General features: G+C 47.3%; 1 long non-coding RNA gene and 1 other non-coding gene across 3 annotated transcripts; both read right to left on the minus strand.

The window, feature by feature from the left end:
- Positions 1-525: 525 nt before the first annotated feature.
- Positions 526-14,108, minus strand: LOC109272125 (uncharacterized). Of its 2 annotated transcripts, none has more exons than XR_002082298.2 (5): positions 13,862-14,108; positions 13,146-13,216; positions 7,550-7,759; positions 5,290-5,393; positions 526-1,298 (listed from the first exon to the last, which is right to left on the minus strand). It is a non-coding gene; the product is annotated as an uncharacterized LOC109272125 (long non-coding RNA). The 2 variants fall into 2 exon arrangements; XR_002082296.2 differs by lacking the exon at positions 526-1,298 and adding an exon at positions 2,343-3,187.
- A 3,896-nt stretch (positions 14,109-18,004) lies between these two features.
- On the minus strand, positions 18,005-18,089 carry TRNAQ-UUG (transfer RNA glutamine (anticodon UUG)). The gene has a single exon. It is a non-coding gene; the product is annotated as a tRNA-Gln (tRNA).
- Between the last annotated feature and the right edge of the window lie 1,436 nt (positions 18,090-19,525).

Here is a 19,525-nt window from a genome sequence, read left to right on the forward strand (position 1 = left end):
AGCCCTTCGCCCCGAGAAACCTCTTACTCACAAAGTCTGGCCAGGATGTTTCCAACCTCACCCCAGGGCTCTAGAAACTCTGTCTCACTGGGGAATTCTGTGTAGTCTGTGCCTCAAAGTTACCCCAACTACAGGATAATTGACAAAGTTGGACATAGACCTCCCAACTTTCTTTTTTTTTTTTTAATTTTTTTTAATGTTTATTTATTCTTGAGACAGAGAGAGACAGAGCACGAACGGGGGAGTGTCAGAGAGAGAGGGAGACACAGAACCCGAAGGAGGCTCCAGGCTCTGAGCTGTCAGCACAGAGCCCGATGTGGGGCTCGAAATCACGGACTGTGAGATCATGACCTGAGCTGAAGTCGGACGTTCAACCAACTGAGCCACCCAGGCGCCCCTAGACCTCCCAACTTTCTACCCATCACTGGATGAGGGCTGCTTCCAGAGCATTAACTCTCTCGCAATTCCATCTTATCCTATGGATAGGCTATCTTTTCTTTATTCTGAGGCCAGAATAAGGCAGGTGCTAACATCAGCTGCCTTCAGGTAGAAAATGAATGTCAAGTGCCAGCATCTGCTATAACACCCCAGTCTCTAGCTCTGGGCATCAGACGCATACAGGCAAGTAGTCACGAGATTTCTCTACCTATATCCACTTATGGAAAGATGGGACCCTAGCGGGGAATCAAGCAGCAGTAATCTCTGCCTTTTACTCCCCAAAGTTATCTCAAGCGCCACCTGCCCAACACGGAACTCACTTCCTTCTGCAATCCATTCTTCCATATTTCTTGTCTCTGAAGATGGCCACTCAAGCCCCCAACCCGGAAATCTTCCTTGGCTATTCTTTAACCCCAATGTCCAATCCATCACCATGCGTGCCACAGCCACCTCCCACCTCTCGGGACTGTTCTCAAACTGCTATTTTTCAAATGTGTTATTTCTTCCAGCGGGAATGAGATGCAAGGGCCCCTAAATAAGAAAGGGGCCTTGCTGATCTTATCGGCCACGCTGAGTTTCGGGGGTTCAGTGATTGCAGCCATGGCCTTTTCTTCCTCCCCAGCCAGGCTGCAAGCCTCTTGAGTGTGGGCACCACATCTTACTTTCGTCCTAATCTCATGGCTCAGAGTGCAGGGCTGGGTACCAGTGTCTCCATGATGCTTGCCGTGTTCTGGTCCGCTCTCGGCAGCACCGTCTTCTCCATTAGGCACAGCAGGTGCAGCGGTGTGGACTCATACATTTTCACGGGCTCACGGAAATGTTTCAATTTCTTTTGACATAAGAAAAAAGATAAATATATCCTAATAAAGGTAATGAATATGTATTAATGATTCCAGCCTGGATCATATTTGTCTTCATACCAACCTACCTGTAAAATACAAAATTGTTAATATATTTTTCTTTTCTTTTCTTTTTTTTTTGTGGATAAAGGCACCCATGGTCACAAAAGTGCTTAGAGCCCCCGAGAGTGATAATGCGGCTCTCAGGTCAGCATCACTTCACCATGAAGTTGGAAACTTCTGGACTGACTTGCCAGGGGCTACACTACGGCTGTCCCTTGTCATTTCTGCTGGAAAGTAGAGCTCAGAGAACTATGTATTCTGCCTTGTCCTACCTCCCTTTAAGAGTCTAGGACAAAAATAGCCCCAAGGCCTTTTGGATTGGTGGAACTGAAGATAAGTTTAAATTTAAGAGGCTCTAACTTCAAACATGGGGGATAAGATGAAAAAAGAAATCCAGACAGTCTACTTTCGTTCTATCCCAATCAAACTTTTATTTCAAAGAACTATTTAAAGAACCTGACATATGTGAAACACAAAACTCTTTTTTTAAACCTTCAGGGATCTGACAAAGAGCCTGAAATTGAGACCTTCTCCTTCCCACAGCATTAGATATCCTGTGAGTGCCAAGGTCTGGGCCGTGCAGGGAGGAGGGTTCTGTTCGGCCTGCCCCAGGGCCATCTGTGGCATGAATTGCGTGTTTCCTGGGCTCTCTGCAAGTTGCAAGCTGCGAGCATTTGCCCAGCAAATCAGGTTAAAATGAACAAAGGCGGCCTCGAAGGGGGATGTCTCAGAGGGCACTGCGGGCCAAGGGGAGTGTGTGATGTGCGGTGGGTTAAGGATGGGGTAGAGCAGCTTGGGGAGGTAGAAAGTTGTTGCTAGGCAACCAGCCCTGGTGCCTTTGTAAATGTGGATCTATTTTGTTTGAAGCAGCAGCTGGCAGCCGCCACCTTCTTTAATCACCCTCCTCCTTTTCTCTATGCCCAGAGCACAGACCTGAGCTGTAGCTCTCGGGGAGATGCTGGGAGGATGGAGTAGGGAACCTGCTTGGGGCTACAGAAAAAAAAAACACACACACACAGGAAAAGACGGACAGCGTAGACCTGGTGGGGATGTGGATGTTTCCATTTAGTAACCAAGAGCTTAGGCAAGTTTATTTCATCTCTCTGATGTTCAGATTCCTTGGTTATAAAACTGGGGCCATAGCCCTCTTGCAGGAACGTTGGGAAGATTAGAGAAAACACGGGAACACGGTAGATATGCAATAATCAGTAGCAGAGGGGTGAGGGCACCCGGCACCAGACTGCCTGTGTCCTCATCATAGCTCTGCCACTCATTAGCTGTGCGACCTCAGGCATGTTAATTAACCATTCAGTGCCTTTGCTTGTGTGTGTGTGTGTGTGTGTGTGTGTGTGTGTGTGTGTTTCATCTGTGAAATAAGGAATAATAACAGTACTTACCTAACCAGGGTCATTTTGAGGATTCATGCATTAATAATGCAAAGTGTTTAGAAAATAACAAGCACTCAATGCATGTTCACAATGACTTGTAATAATACATGCAGCATGTCAGAGGGTGTCTGCAGACCAGGTGCTAGAGGGACCGCCTTGCATGAGCTCATTTTCAAAGGGCTTTTGATTTTGACCGCGGGAGACAGGAGGAAGTTGTTACTGTAGTACCTTGGGAGCAGCGTATGTGTAGATTAAGCAAGGACTTCTTGGATCAGCTGTAGGACCTTACCCAAGCTCCGTAAGCTCTTTTAGCTGTAAGAGACCATCTTGTAAAAGGTGCCTCATGAGGATACCTGCCCAATCTGGTGGTGGTAAGGATTAAATGAGGTAGCTTGGCAGGTGCTTAGCATAACGTCTGGCCCAGAGTAAGCATCCAAAACCTGGTGGCTGATATCATTTCTAGAAATAGAGACAAAGACTAGAGGAGCAGCATGGGGTCTGTGCCTCCACAGCAAACCCACATTAGGAAAAGGGCTGCAGACGGAGGCCGAAGAAGCTGGTTTTTGCTGGGCTCTGTCTTTGGAGTACGGGATGTATGAGCACCCAGGCACGCGCAAAGCTGCTTTGGTTTCCAGGTGACCGAGAGGGACAGACTAGGAAAGGTGTCCTTCCGTTTTCAGGGCAGACCGCTTGGTGCAGCCAGTGGAGTTCTCGTAGTGAGAGGGGTTGCAGGACTGGGGGTGAAGCGTCCCCAGAGGAAGATCTCAGTGAGGAGACCCAGAAAGAGAAGGGGGATGGTGATAGGCATACACCTGGACAAGCAGGTGGGGACCAACGTGGTGAGCTCTTTTAGAATGACTACTATTCGGGCCCCATCTGGTGAGGCTTAAGTACGTCTGGCAACATGCGCATCGTAAGTGCTCTGAGGTAAGAAAGAGGAAGAAAAATCACCAAAAACTTGGGCTACCTTACGTAATTTCAGGAATAAACTGGGCCTTGATAAAATAATGGACTGAAGAAACAGGGAAAATACAGCAAGGAAGTATAAGTGGGGGAAACCTCAGGAAAGTCCCGGATGGAGTGATTTGCTGGAATGATGAGACTGTATCTTTTGGAGTGACAGTAGAGGTGGGCTTATGGGAAACCTTGGGCCCTTCGCTCAAAATTTTGAACTTTTGTCTAGTATATCAAATATTTTTGAGCATAAAATTATATATTATATATATATTTATATATAGATAGATTATATATCATATATATATTTTGATATAAAAGAAGTCATGGTTCAAATAAAGAGTGGGGGTGGGGGGAGCCTATCTGGTATCAGAAGCCCGGGGATTGAACTTGACCCATCCTTGTCTCATAACGATGGACAAGCCGTTAACTTTCCTGAGATGTAAGGTGAAGTTAATAGTATCTTCTTCCAGGGTACTTAGGATCAAAGGTGTGATGTGACTGACACCTTTAAGAGCAAAAGGAACACAAGCAAAAATAAACAGCAGGACCACATCAAACCACAACGTTTCTGCACGGCGAAGGAAACCATCAACAAAAAATGGCGACCTACAGAATGGGCAAAAACAAATACTATAAAACAAGTCAGCAAATGCTATATCTGAGAAGGGGTTAATATCCAAAATATATAAAGAATGCATACAACTGAGTAGCAAAAGAAAAAAAAGCTAATCAAAAAAATGCGCAGATCCAAATAGACATTTTCTTCCCCAAGGAAGAATCCAGATGGCCAACAGACACGTGAAGAGATGCTCAACGTCGCTCATCATCAGAGAAATGCAAGTCAAAACCACAACGAGGTATCACCTCACACCCGTCAGAATGGCATCACCAAAAAAGACAAGAAATAATAAGCGTTGGCGAGGATGTGGGGGAAAGGAGCCCTTGTGTGCTGTTGGTGGGAATGTAAATTGGTGCGGCCACTCTGGAACGCAGTATGGAGGTTCCTCAAAAAATGAAAACTGGAACTACCATATGGTTCAGCAATTCCACTTGTGGACATTTATCGGACACAAATAAGAACATAAACTTAAGAAGACACGCAGTGTTATTCACAATAGCCAACTATGGAAACAACCTAAGTGTCCACCAACAGATGGATGGATAAAGAAGATGTCGTGTGGACGCAGCGGGAAATTATTCAGCCATAAATAAGATGGAAATCTTGCCATTTGTGACAACATGGATGGATCTCGAGAGAGTTATGCTAAGGGAAATAAGTTAGAGAAAAACAAATACCGTATGATCTCACTTAGATATGGAACCTAAAAAAACAAAGGAATAAAAAAACCAAGCTCATAGGTATACGGAGAATGGATTGGTGGTTGCCAGAGGTGGGAGGGGGCAGGGGGTGGGCAAAATGGATGAAGGGGGTCAAAAGCTACAAACTTTCAGTTAGAAAATAAATAAGTCATGGGGATATGACGTACGGCATTGGTGACTGTACTTAATAATATTGTATCACACAATTTGAAATTTAAGAGAGTTGATTTTTTTTTTTTTTAAAATACGATGTGAAAGCACTCTATAAACTCTTCTGGGCCTACCTTCTTTTATTTTGCTTTTTCTTTCCTGACTCGGCTTGTGACGTACATCTTCCCCTGGACTTTGACAGCATCTTGTACGTTGGCACCAGTTAGTCGACTGTTGGCTGCAAAACCCAGATGTGCCCTGAATTCTCCTGAACAATCTTGAACCATCTCAAACAGTAAGGAATCAATTGGCTTACATAACCAGTAATCTAGAGGTAGGGTAGACCTCGGGATGGCTCTGTCCCCAGGCTGGGTTTGACATGGCCGCAGCAGGCCCAGTGCTCAAATCTGCGCATAACAACATCTGGAGGGAGGGTTGCTTCCAGCACCATCCCCCGTACAGTGAGCAGGATTTTCTCAGAACCTTCCAAAGCCTTCTCTTTACCGCTCATTCTCCAAAGTGGTCACATACCTGTTCTTGAACCAAACATTAGCAAGGCACGTAAGCACACTTTTAGATGGATGGTTCTCAGCTGGGGGTGATTTTGCTCCTCATCCCTCCCCGCCCTTATCACTTGGCAATATCTGGAGACAGATTTGATTGCCATGAATGGAGGACAGGGGGAGTGTGTGTCGCTAGCATATGATGAGTAGAGGCCAGGGGCACCTGGGTGGCTCAGTCGGTTAAGCGTCTGACTTCGGCTCAGGTCATGATCTCACGGCTCGTGAGTTCGAGCCCCGCATCGGGCTCAGAGCCTGGAGCCTGTTTCAGATTCTGTGTCTCCCTCTCTCTCTGCCCCTCCCCCACTCATGCTGTCTCTATCTCTCATAAATAAATAAAACTTAAAAAAATTTAAAAAAAAGTAGAGGCCAGAGATGCTGATAAATACCGTACAATGCACAGGATAACCCCCACAATAAAGAATTATCTAGGCCAAAACGTCAATAATACCAAAATTGAGAAACCCCATTTTAAATTTTTTATGTTTATTTATTAATAGAGAGAGGGAGAGGGAGAGAGAGCACGTACAAGTAGGGGAGGGGTATGGGGAAGGAGAGAAAGAATCCCAAGCAGGATCCGCACCATTAGAGTAGAGCCCCATGTGGGCTCAAACTCACCAACCATGAGATCATGACCTGAGCTGAGATCAAGAGGCGGATGCTTAACCGACTGTGCCATCCAGGCGCCCCTGGGGAAACCCTGTTTTAGACTGATCAGCCCCACATTTGGGGCTTGGGGTGCAGTTAGTGGCCACGTTTGTATGTATGGATGAGGAGTGAACAAAACTGAGATTCACCGAGGGAAGAGAAGGGGGAAATTGATGCTGAAATTGACCATCAACCATGTACCCTGCGACTTTGCTCCATCAGGGCACTTACCTCATTGTGTGGCTGTTGTTTCTTTATCACCTGTGTTAGCTTTCTATTGCTGGAAATAAATTGGCACCAAGTATTGTAAAACAACCACAAGTTTATTACCCAATTTCTGTAGGTCAGAAGCCTGGGTGTGGTGTGGATGCATCCTGTGCTCAGGGTCTCACTGGGCTTAAATTAAGGTGTTGGCTGGGGCTGTGGTTCGCTGGGGCTCTGGGTTGTCCTCTAAGCTGATTCTTGTGGCTGAATCCATTGCCTCGTGGTTATAGGGCTGAGGTCTCTGTTTCCTTGCTGACTTCTCAGCTGGGGGTCCCTCTCAGCAACCAGAGGCCACCTGCACTCCTACCATGTGGCCCCCCCCTTCACCTTCCAGTGAGCAATGGTGCATAGAATCCTTCTTATGCTTTGAAACTCCAACTCACTCTTATGCCACCAACCAGAAAAAACTCTCTGCGTTTCAAGTACTCATGCATTTGGGGTCTGACCCTATCGTAAGGCCAACTGATCTGGAACCTTAATTACATCGACCAGATCTCTTGACGCTCTATTAGCGTTTGAATGAATAACTGGGAGAAGGTGGATATGTCCCAAGCACCTCCATGTTACTGGCTTTTAGCAGAATACCCGGCAAATATTTTTTTTCTCAATAAATATCGTTTGAACAAATAAAGAATAAAACAAACTCATCTCTTTTTTTTTTTTTTTTTTTTCCTTCTTCTTCTTTTTGGATAGAATTACCAGATGGGTCACTCGGGAATGTTATATACAGAGAATTGTATCATCTGGGAGTTCGCAGGTATTCTGCTCCTAGAGGACTCTTGTCAATCATTCTAGGGATCCACAGATTCACAGTGTGGGATCCATCAGATCAAGATCTCCGTGGGTCTGAGCTGTTTGTTACAACTGCAGACTGAGGTTTTTGCATTGCCTTTTCGGCAGAGCGGGCGGACTGCTGACTTACCTTAAATCCGTAGCTCACCGAAAGCTTTTCTGCATTAACTGGTACCAGGCCCGCTCTCTCCCATTTGGCACCTGGGCAGGATGTTATGCTGTTCGCTTCCACCCATTTCCACGTCGTGAGTTCTGGCCTATCATTTCAGCCCGTCGGAGACCTCTGGGAATTCTGATTTTATAATCCAACTTCTTGGCTCTCCTGCCTCACTCTGTAATACTTGAAAACATAAGCGGCACATTTTACTTGTCTTTTTCCAAATAGTTTATAAAAATGTTGAACGAGGCAAGCCCAAATTCAAAGCCCTGAGGCGTGTTAACTTCTTTCAAGTTGACAACGATGATTTAATCAATAGTCTTTGCGTAAGGATTGCTCAATCTATGATGAATCAACTCTTATTTCTACACCCTATCTGCAAGCATATTATGAAAGACTTAGATGTTTGGCTGAGTCTAAACTGTATAGAATAGTACCATTCAGGGGGCACCTGGGTGGCTCAGTCGGTCAAGCGTCCAACTTTGGCTCAGGTCACAATCTTGCAGTTCATGAGTTCGAGCCCCACGCCGGGCTCTGTGCTGACAGCTCAGAGCCTAGAGCCTGCTTCGGATTCTGTGTCTCCCTCTCTCTCTCTGCCCCTTCGCCGCTCATGCTCTCTCTCTGTCTCTCAAAAATGAATAAAGTTAAAAAAAAATTTTAAAGAACAGTACCGTTCAGTTATGCTCCTAAGACCACAGCGCACGTCGTTTGCAATCAGGAACATACACACGTCAGGAAATTCTCTTCCAAGTTTGCAGATAAGGCCACACTTTGATGTCCTTCATATAGTTTTTGTGCAGAGACAGAGATATCTTTTAACTCCCAGATTTTATTGGTTGCCTTCCAAAATTTTCTGTGACAGAAGATTCTGGTAGTCTTTATGTTGATCTATGAGCTGGCAAGCGTTTCTGCTTCCTTGCCTCCATGGCTTATGGGAAGTTCCACTTGGGAGGAGAGACGATTGCCCTGACTTGTGAGGAGTAAAGGTTGGGCTGTAGGGTGGGAACAAGTCACATGACTCCTTGTTCAAAGGATTCTCATTGAGATGCCCGTTTATTCCCCGTGTTTTTCTCCTTGATCAATTATGTACATTTGCAGTTTCCCCAACTGTTCCTAATCATCATTTCAGGGAAATAAAAATTCCCTTGTTTACAGGAAAATGCGGGGGCTCTGTGATCTGGGATTTCCTATTGGTCCATAGCGTTGTTGGTTTTTTTTGTTGTTGTTGTTTATTCATTTTAGTTTATTCATTTAGTTATTCATTTAGTTTATTATTATTATTATTATTATTATTTTAAGAGAGTGTGTGTGTGAGTGTATACAGGTGGGGGAGGGAAGAGAGAGAAGGAGAGAGAAAATCCCAAGCAGGCTCCACGCTATCAGCACAGAATCCAACTTGGGGCTTGAACTCACGTACCCATGAGATCATGACCTGAGTGGAAACCAAGAGTTGGATGCTTAACCGACTGAGCCACCCAGACATCCCACAGAGTTTTCTTTTGATGTTGGACTGGATGCTCCTGGACCCCTAAATGCACCAGTGATGCTGTAGGGATAGAGTTGAACTTTACAAGTTTTTAGAAAGCATGTGAACTTGAACAAGCAGAAGAGAAAGAGTGTCGGGCAAAATTTAACATTGGCAGCCGGTCTTCCAGGTAGCTCTCAATGCTCTCTGCCTTCTGGTATTGTGTTCTCCCCCCACATTGTACTAAGGTCAGAGTGTGTGACCAATGCATTATAGCCGAAGTGATAGTATATCCCCTATATACTATCACTTCCATAGCCTCGTAGAAGTTATGGAAGTCATTGTGGTTTCCATCTCGGCCACTTTATCTCATTCTTTGACCAATCGCTCTAAGGAAAGTCAGCTCCCACGCTGTGAGCAGCTTACAAAGAGGCCTGTGTGAAGGGGAGCTGAGGCCTCTGACCACCAGCCAGTGAGGAATTGAGTTCTCTTGCCGGGAGTTAGGTGAGAGACTAGTATGTGATCCTCTAGGCCTACTCAAGCCTTCAGATGACTAACAGCCCCAGCCAATGTCTTGACTGCAGCCTATGGGAGACGCGGACCAGAGGCACCCCATCAAGACACTCTGGGTTCCCGAGCCTCAAAACCTAGATGAGATAATACATTTTGAGCATCTTGAGCTAGTAAACCTTGGAGTAATTTATTATGCAGCAGTAGGAAACTTACACACTAGGAGATGCTGAATGGGAGGATTTGGTTTCCTTAAAGGAAGTGAATAAAATGCTAAATCTGGGGCGCCTGGGTGGCTCAGTCGGTTAAGCGTCCGACTTGGGCTCAGGTCACCATCTCACGGTTTGTGGGTCTGAGCCCCGCATCGGGCTCTGTGCTGACAGCTCAGAGCCTGCTTCGGATCCTCTGTCTCCCTCTCTCTCTGCGCCTCCCCTGCTCACGCCGTCTCTCAAAAATACATTAACATTTTAAAAAATTAAAAAAAAAAATGCTAAATCCCCAGAAAACAGCGAAAGACTAGTTGGTAAATTTCTAGGGTCAGAACACCGGAGGACGTTGTTACTAAACTTGCATAGGTATGCCTTTTACCGTTTTAAAAATGTCAAAATAATACTTCTTCTTTGTTAACACGCACACACATACGCATGCACAGATATATAAAGTAAAAAGTGCAAGTAACTTTTCCATCCTTCCTATCTTACTCCTCAGAAGCAACCACTGGTATCAGTTTGGCTTTTATCCTTCTAGACCTTCTGTTTCTCGGCACTTAATAGACTCAATAAAACCTGATGTGTGTGTGTGTGTGTGGGGGGGGTGTTCTATTTGACAAATGTCTTTATCACTTACCAAGTTGGACGTTTAACCGACTGAATCACCCAGGCGCCCCTCCAATGTAATTGCTCTAAAAAGTACGTTACATACATTACATAGTGTGGTGTTCTATAATTTAGTTAAATATGATTCTCTGTTAATAATTGATAAACGTTCTTATTAACTAATGTGTTTATTTGCCATTACATACAATGCCACAATAAATATCTTTGAGCACATGTACGAGTATTGTTTTAGGATGAATTTCTAGAAGTTGAATGAGGGGTTAAAAGGTGTATAGATTTAAAATTCTGATAGAAAATGCCCAGTTGCCTCGCATAAGTGTTCCTATATCTCTTCCCACTAACGTGTTCTTTGACCCTAACACCAAATAATAGTAATTGTTAAAATTCCTGCTACTTTGATGAGCAGAAATCTGCCAGTTGTTTGCATCGGTCAATTTCTGCTTTTTGCTAAGAAATGTACAGTCATTTGAACTGATCTGTTCTATGTCGTATTTCTGGCTGCTTCCTCTTGGTTTTTAGCAGTTTGATTAGGATGTGTTTGGGCATGGATTTTTTTATATATGTTTATCCTCTCTGGAGTTCATCGAGCTTCTTGAATCTATAGGGTTATGCCTTTTGCAAAATTTGCGTAGTTTTTAGTCATTATTTTTTTTTTCCAGTATTTTTTTTCTGCCCTGCATTCTTTCTGCTCCTCTGGGACCTGAATGACACAAAGGTTAAGACATTTTGGTATGGTCTCACTGGTTCCGGAGATTCTGTTCATCTTCCCCCACGCCCCCCACCCCCCAATTTTTCTCCTCTGTTGTTTAGACCGAATAATTTCTGTTGGTATATCCATCAGGCTTTGAAATTTTGTTTATTGTGTGTTTTAATTCTAAAATTTATATCTGGCTATCCTTTACCCTTTATCTTTCCCTGCTAAGACTTTTCATCTCTCCATTCATTTCAAGAGTGCTCTTCCTTCGTTCTTGGAATATTTTATAATAGCTGCTTGAAAGTCCTTGCCGGAAAATGCCAACATCTGCATCATTTTGGTGCCGGCGTCTGTTGATTGTCTGTTTTCATGTGAGCTGAGATTTGATGGCTCTTCCTATGCTGAGGGTGGTAGGCAGAATAAAGTCTCCCTCAAAGATGTCCTTGTTCTCGTTCCCGGAAACTGTGACTATGTTACATTGCAGGGCAGAAGGAAGTGAGGTCGCAGACACTATTAAAATTGCTTATCAGCTGACCTTGAGATGGAAAGATTTACTGGCGGGCCAACTATAATCACAAGCATCTTTAAAAGCAGAGCATGTTTCCTGGCTGTGGTCAGAAAGGGATATGGCTATGGAAGAAGGGTCGGAGGAATGTTCAGTTGCTTGCTTTGAAGACAGAGCAAGGGGTCCATGAGTCAAGGAGTGTGGGCAGCCGCTCAAAGCTGGAAAAGGCAAGGAAACAATTCTCCCACAGAGCCTCCAAAAGGAGCCAGCCCTGCCCACACCTGGACCTTAGCCCAGTGAGACTGATTTTGGACTTCGGATGTAACAAAACTTTAAAATTAAAAAAAAAAAAAAAAAAAAAAAAAAGAGGGTATTGTTTGAAGCCACTAAGTTTGTGGCCACTTGTCTCTAGCTATAGAAAACGAATACACAGAGTAATATTGGATGGTATCCTGGCAGTTTTGAACGATACGTTACACGACCTGGGTTTTGTTTCCATGTTATGTAAAGGTTGGTATTTGTGTTTTCATAGACGATCAACCCAGATGGATTCAGGCTGAAAGGTCTGCCAGCCTTCTGTCGGTTGTAGTTTCAGTGTCGGTCTTGTTTTCAGAATCTTCGGAGGGACGCAGCCTTTCCCCATGGGTGTGCCCCCGTGGGGGCTGGGGGGCTGCTGTCCATCTGGGACTTGGGTGGTGGTCTACCCCTTAATTCGGTTCTCAGAGTCTTTGGTGTGCTGTTTAGGGGCAGATCCAATGCACAGCACAGGGTTGAGCCCAGGAGTTTCTGAACAGCTTGGTGGGGCCGTTTGCCCAAGTTCCTCCCTTTTCGTCACCTCCCTCGCACTTTCTAGCACTCTGGCTCCCCTTGGCCGTCCTCTGGACAGAGAGCTAGTGCTCTATTTATCCTACTGTGCTGTTCACCTCCCATACATGTGTCCACATTCAGGGCCAAGTGGTGGGAAACAGAGGGAAAAAAAGGAATGGGTCGCCCCCATTCTTCGGAGAAACAACTCCTCCCAACAGAGAGGAAAGGGGCCCTGTCCCCGCTGTCACTGCCACTGCTCTGATCGCCTGGGGGCCCGCTGTGAGAGAATGGCGAAAGGAAGGATAAAGAACAGCCCCCCTGTGTTAACTTCACCTTGAGCCGGAACTAGAGGGAGATCTTTCTATCCACACGTGTGCACTTCCAAGTTCGGGGCTGCCCCCAATCCAGACTGCGGATACACTGTCAAACAAGTGGGAAACTCACTGCTGGTTCAGTGGCACTTGGATTTCTGGTCTCCCTCCCCAATCTGCCTGCTGCCACTTCTCAGAAGTGCCCAGAGCTTCTCCATTGTGCTCTGCTCTGGGTCTGTAGCTGCGCTGAGAGGGAGACACATTTCATCGAGGACCGGGACCCCCCATGTCTCCCCTGGATATCTGCTGACGCTCACACTTCCCTTGGGGGTCCTGGTCACACGGCAGCTCCCCTCCCCATGCTGCCCTTGAAAGAGAACAGGCCACAGCCAGACGGGAATCAGTCGTGGCTCAGCGTCACTCTTTATGAGCACCACTCACCTGTCCTGTGCTGCTCTCTAGGACTTTTGCTGGAAGACACAGTTACAGGTCAACCCAGCCTACAGGTCTATCTGTAAAGAAATCCAGACAGATGGCTTACTGCAGCGGTTTATGAGCCACGGAAGGACCCGCTGAGAATGACTGGATCCTTCCTAGGAAGGATGCCTTGGAAACGTCTCATTGTCCCTACCACAAACTCTTGTCCTTCTAGTATAAGTCAGTCCCTTGTCAGTGAAGGACTGCTGAAAATCCTCAGACAGCCGGGCTAAGAGGACGGGTGGGAGTGCGTCCCTTTGCCCGCCTGTGTGTGTGCCTGCCCCCGGGGGGCTGTCTTCTACCAGCTTCCGTGGGGTCATATGGGAAAGCTCCAAGTTCATCTGTCACATCGCATCCTCTACGCTCCGAGAACCTGCTGCCACTGACTTTGCGTTCGGACTCTACGTCCACGCTTTTCCCTGGTTTGCTTAATGTGGCAGCCAGGTTCCGTAACCGGAGCTATCTGCTGCCTGACCATCTGCCTCCGTCTTCCGCCCTTTTGCCTGCGATCAGACTGGGGCAAAATAATGGGTTTTTAAAGTCCTCTTCGTAGGAAAAAATAACTTGAGAGCTAAAAACAGATGACTCCTATTATGCAGCAAACAAGGGGGCAGGATACTTCCTTGCGACCGGTAAACGTTCCCGCTCAGTCATTTCTCATCCAATCATCTCGTGCTTACCAAACATTAACACACATATGAATCATCTGGGGATCTTGTTAAAATACAGGTTCTCGGGGCGTCTGGGTGGCTCAGGCAGTTGAGCGTCCGACTCTTGATTTTGGCTCAGGTCATGATCTCACGGTCCGTGAGGTCAAGCCTAAGTGAGGCTCCCCGCCGACGGGACAGCGCGGAGCCTGCTTGGGATTCTCTCTCTCCCTCGCTGCCGCTCCCCTGCTTGCACTCTGTTTTTCTCGCTCTCTCTTTTTCAAAATAAATAAACCTTAAAAAATGAAATAAAATACGGGTCCTCACTGCATTGGTCTGGGATAGGGAGTGACATCCCGCCTCTGTAATCCTCTCACCAGGGATATGGTGAGATCTCACCAGGGATATGCTACTTGCTGGGTCTGCCCAAGAGCATTTGCCGTGTGCATCCGAAGAGCTTTCCGGCAGCTGGCACCGGCAACAAAAAAGCAGAGCGGGGAATGTCACATAGGTTAAGAAATGTTACCAAGTTCTCTGGTCCTTGTCACAGGCAGGTGGGGCTCTCCGGGGAGCAGACTCTGAGACCCGGATTGCAGGAGGGAGCGTTTTGGGAGGCGTTCTTGAGACCTGCACCCATACCAGAGGCAGAGGCCATGCAGGAGGCAGTCTTTTTTTTTTTTAATTTTTTTTTTAACGTTTATTTATTATTGAGACACAGAGAGACACAGAGCATGAGGAGGGGAGGAGTAGAGAGAGGGGGAGACACAGAATCCAAAGCAGGCTCCAGGCTCTGAGCTGTCAGCACAGAGCCCGATGCGGGGCCCGAACTCATAAACGGTGAGATCATGACCTGAGCCGAAGGCAGACGCCCAACCGACTGAGCCACCCAGGCGCCCCAGGAGGCAGTCTTAACGGAAGGCCTAACGAACCGCCGCCCTACCCCCCGCCCCCCACCCCCCACCCAGGGGGCTCTGAGGCAGGGATGCTGTTTTCCAGTTGTCCTGAGTTCGGGCCAGCCTTTCATAAGGCAACCCTGCAACCCTGACCAGTCACTGCATGCAGGCTCCCCCAGGAAGGGGGGTGTCACCTTGAACGAGGTGACTCTTGAGCGGAGGCCCTTCCTGCCCAGGCCACCGGCTGAGGCTGTTTGTAGGCAGCTCCTCCAGCAGCTGAGGGACCATGTGGGCAACGTGTCACAAGGCACACCAGGCCCAGGACCCTGCTCTCGGGTGCCTCTCCCAGTGATGAGCCGGTTTAGACCCCTCCTCTTCATTCCTGCTCTGACACGAACACCCTTGACGCCAGCCCCTTGTTAGTACCTTGCTCTGAAACGCCAGCGATGGTTGTCGGCGAGCATCAGTTTGAGCCTCGAGATGGATGGCTTGCGTTTTTCAGAATTTCTAGGCTAGATCTTCCAACACTGGACGGGCTTCACTTAACATTGCCTCACAGGTTCCTGCTAAATCAGAGGCCCTGATGCCATGAGAAAATCTCCATCTGAGACACAGGAGGCCTGAAAAGAAAAAGACTTTCGGGCGCCTGGCTGGCTCAGTCAGTTAAGCGTCTGACTTCGGCTCAGGTCGTGATCTTGCAGCTTGTGGGTTCGAGCCCCACGTCAGGCTCTGTGCTGACAGCTCAGAGCCTGGAAACTGCTTCGGATTCTGTGTCTCCCTCTCTCTCTCTGCCCCTCCCCCACTCATGCTCTGTGTCTCTGTCTCTCTCTCTCAAAAAGTAAATAAACATTAAAAAATTTTTAAAAAAGAAGAAAAAGAATAAGTCTTTCTTGCAAAAAAAAAACCAAGACCTCAAGGCATCTGCAGGCTAAACTGAAAGAAGGCTCAGGACTGAAAGCCCGCTTGTAGAGAAAAGCAGGAAGAGCCTAGAACAGGCTGTTTAATGATTTAATCCTGTGCCCCACTGATTGTGTAATGTGAACTCTAACCTTCTGTTAAATATAGTTTGTACTGAGAATCCTTCACACTCTAGTAAAAATAGCTGCATGCTTGAATGGCTCATGTGCTTGGTGACTGCAGGGGGAAAAGGGCTGGGTAATGCTGGGCGAGAAGAAGCGAGAAGGACCGTTAATGCCGGGGGTGGCGTGGGGGGCGTATCTGCAGCCATGTTGTCCATTTGAATGTTCTAGACGGCCATGGCAGACAGTCCCCCAATAAGACTGGTAGCGGAGGTGGCTGGATGGTGGCCTGGCGGTTCCCTGAGCGAGGGGCTGCCTCAAAGCCTACCGTTGCCTCCACATGGCATCCTTCAGCTTGTGAAGTGTGAGAGAAATAAAGAAAAGCCAAGCCTGGAGTCCAACTTCTGCTTTTGTGACTTCCAGAACCAAAGGCATCCATTATTGCTCTTTACTGATTCTAGCGCCGTGCCCTGCCAGAATTTTCCATATGTCGTGTGTTTAGGGATGAGGGTGTAAATGGTGTCTGAGGCCCCTGGGAAGGGCCACGTTGAATTATTTGCACACTTACTGAGGCATCTTATCAGGGTTGGGCTGGGGGGCCTGGGTTGGCTCAGTCGATGAAGCGTCCGGTCTGACTCTCAGTTTCGGCTCGGGTCACTATCTCACGGTTTCGTGAGATTACACAATACACAACATACCAAACAGAGCCGTGTCGGGCTCTGTGCTGGCAGTGCAGAGCCTGCTTGGGATTCCCTCTCTCTCTCTTTCTCTGCCCCTCCCTGCTCAAGCTGTCTCCGTCTCAAAATAAATAAATAAACTTAAAAAAAAATTTTGTTTTAAAAGGGGGGGTTGGGCTGGCAGAGAATCCCCTCACACAGGTAGTAGGGGCACAAAGTATGTCTTACAGAGAGGAGAAATGTGTCCTCCCTAAGCCAGTTTCCTCCTGCCTTGACCCAACCCCCTAAAAAGATTCTCCCTATAGTTTAATGCTCACAAACGGAAAACCTATACAAATGGAAGCTACGTGGAAGCTGTCCAAACTTGAACAAAGCAATGCAAATCATTGAGTGGAAAGAAACACATCCTAGGGGATTAAGTGTACCCAGCCATTGGCTGACATGGTGTGTGTGTGTGTGTGTGTGTGTGTGTGTGTGTGTGTTTTCCAGCGAGAAAAAAAAAGAGAGCAGAAGGCAAAGAAGAATTCAGAGACACCGATCCCATACCAAACACCTTCCACACAGTGGGGTCCTTCTAATTTTCCTCACTCCTGTCCTTTTGCACGGGATGGCTTCAGGCTATAGCCACCCAGCAAGATAGGATTCGCTCCCGTTTTCTGAAATACGTGAGGGAGACTCAGAGTCTGGGTCCTCTGTTGTCAGGCTGGGGATTTCTAGCCCGGGTTGGACACCAAAACCTTGCTCTCCAGGGCTGCTCAACCCTATCTGCACTCACACATCCTGCCAGAGGGATCTCTTGTGGTGCTGCCCAACATTGGTACGTTAACACGTCTGAGTGAGGGGCAGCTGGGTGGCTTACTCAGCTGAGCGTCCAACTCTTGATTTCGGCTCAGGTCACGACCTCCTGGTTGTGAGATCGAGCCCAGCGTTGGGCTCCGAGTCAGGCTCTTTGTTGGGGTCTGAGCTGGGCACGGAGAGGTTCTCTCTCTGCCCCTCCCCTACTCTCTCTTTCTCTCTCTCTCAAAAGAAAAAACTATCTGAGTGACTCTGGGGTGCCTGGCTGGCTCAGTCAGTGGAAAGTGTGACTCTTGATCTCAGGGTCGTGAGTCTGACCCCCCTCCCCCCACATTGGGCATGCAGCCTCCTAGGAAATAAAATAAAATATAAAATAAAATAATAGGGGCGCCTGGGTGGCGCAGTCGGTTGGGCGTCCGACTTCAGCCAGGTCACGATCTCGCGGTCCGTGAGTTCGAGCCCCGCGTCAGGCTCTGGGCTGATGGCTCGGAGCCTGGAGCCTGTTTCCGATTCTGTGTCTCCCTCTCTCTCTGCCCCTCCCCCGTTCATGCTCTGTCTCTCTCTGTCCCAAAAATAAATAAACGTTGAAAAAAAAATTAAAAAAAAAAAAAATAAATAAAATAAAATAAAATAATAAAAATCTGAGTGATTCTTTTTTTAATTTTTTAAATTTTTTCTTTAATGTTTATTTATTTTTGAGACCGAGAGGACAGAGCATGAAAGAGGGAGGGGCAGAGAGAGAGGGAGACACAGAATCCGAAGCAGGCTCCAGGCTCTGAGCTGTCAGCACAGAGCCCGACGCGGGGCTCGAACCCACGACCTGCGAGATCATGACCTGAGCCAAAGTCAGACGCTCATCCAACTGAGCCACCCAGGCGCCCCCAAAAATCTGAGCGATTCTAATGCATCTGGGGTTGAGAACCACGGGGCTACATGGGACTGACTCTTTCCCATTACATTCCCACCCCTTGGTCCTGGCCTTCTACCCAGTTTCGCTGGCCTTTCAGAAGTGCGCCGATCCTGCCAGCTTGTCCACAGAGGGTCTAACAAATGGGAGCAACGTTTGAAAGCCTACGGATCATGCCTTTTAGAACAAAAGTGTGCAGGACCTAAGTGACACAGGTGTTCCTCATTTCGCTGTACATAAACATGTCTGGTGAACACTCTCTGAATTGCATTGCAAGCAAAACAGTGATTCTGAGAGATGTTTACTAAATGCCTTGCTGTTATTACGTGGGGTGGTAGGAAAAGCACCCTCGTTTGGAGCCATAAACGTGGGGGTTCTTGCTTCTGTCCGCCTGCCAGCTAGCTCTGGGAGATGGAGAAAGTTCCTTCGCCCACCTGGACCGCAATTTCCTTACTTGTAGGAAGGATGTGGGTGTAGGATTTGATAAAATTTGAAGTTCCCTGTGCTACGTACCGTGTGTGGGTCATGACATTGCTACTCTGTCGAAGCCTCGCACAATCCAGCTGTAGGATGACTGTGTCATTTAACCAGTGGCTTTACGTGACAATATGGTTGTCTCATTATAAAAGAAATTGTTCTAAAAACACAAAAGGCTGTTTTTCCTAAATAAAAACTAGGTCAAGCTCTCTCTCTCCTTTTAAGAACACCCTTTTAAGAACAATCTGAGTGAATTTAGAGAGTCTAATGCTTACAGTTGGACGTTAATTATAGGTTCTTTCACTGACATGTGTGACCTTGACTTTCAATTATTCAGGAGTGGCCAGTACAGAACCTAAAGTGGGCTGTTGACACAAGAGGCTTGGAAATGAGGTAACCCTTCTCTCTTTTCCCCAAATCAGAATGCCTTGATCAGCGTTTGGTGTAGGTATTAAGGACACATTCATTTTAGAGAAGGTTAATTGAGTCCAATGGCGTTAAGTCTGGTGTTTAGGTATTATTCACACTTGCTGAGAGAGCATATTAGAGGGAATCTCAGAGAGGTTCGTACCGGGTTGGGGCTTGTACAGAATAGATGTCAAGAGGCCCCCGTGCTGGCGCGGAAGCTGCGGGGTTTACTGAAGGGCCCATTTCCGGCCTGGTAGCAGCGGGCCTCGAAGGGCCGGGAGCGGCAGGTGCACCGTGACAAACCAGCTGACCCGCGCTAGGCTGTCACCGCAAAGCCGGCCACTCTGAGCCTAATCCTGCCCGGGAATCTGAAGCAGGAGGCCTCACTTAGCGGTATGGATCGTCCTGTGATTCCTAGCTGCGGTCGGAGGAGCCCGGGGGCCCGGGAAGGGGGCCGGGGGGGAGATGTCCCAGGGGAGGCATCAGAAAAGCAGGGGGAGCCCCGCGGGCCAGGGACCCAG

Source organism: Panthera pardus, unplaced genomic scaffold, assembly GCF_024362965.1.
Source record: "Panthera pardus isolate Hobbes unplaced genomic scaffold, ASM2436296v1 HiC_scaffold_11, whole genome shotgun sequence".
In the NCBI taxonomy this organism is placed as follows: domain Eukaryota; kingdom Metazoa; phylum Chordata; class Mammalia; order Carnivora; family Felidae; genus Panthera; species Panthera pardus.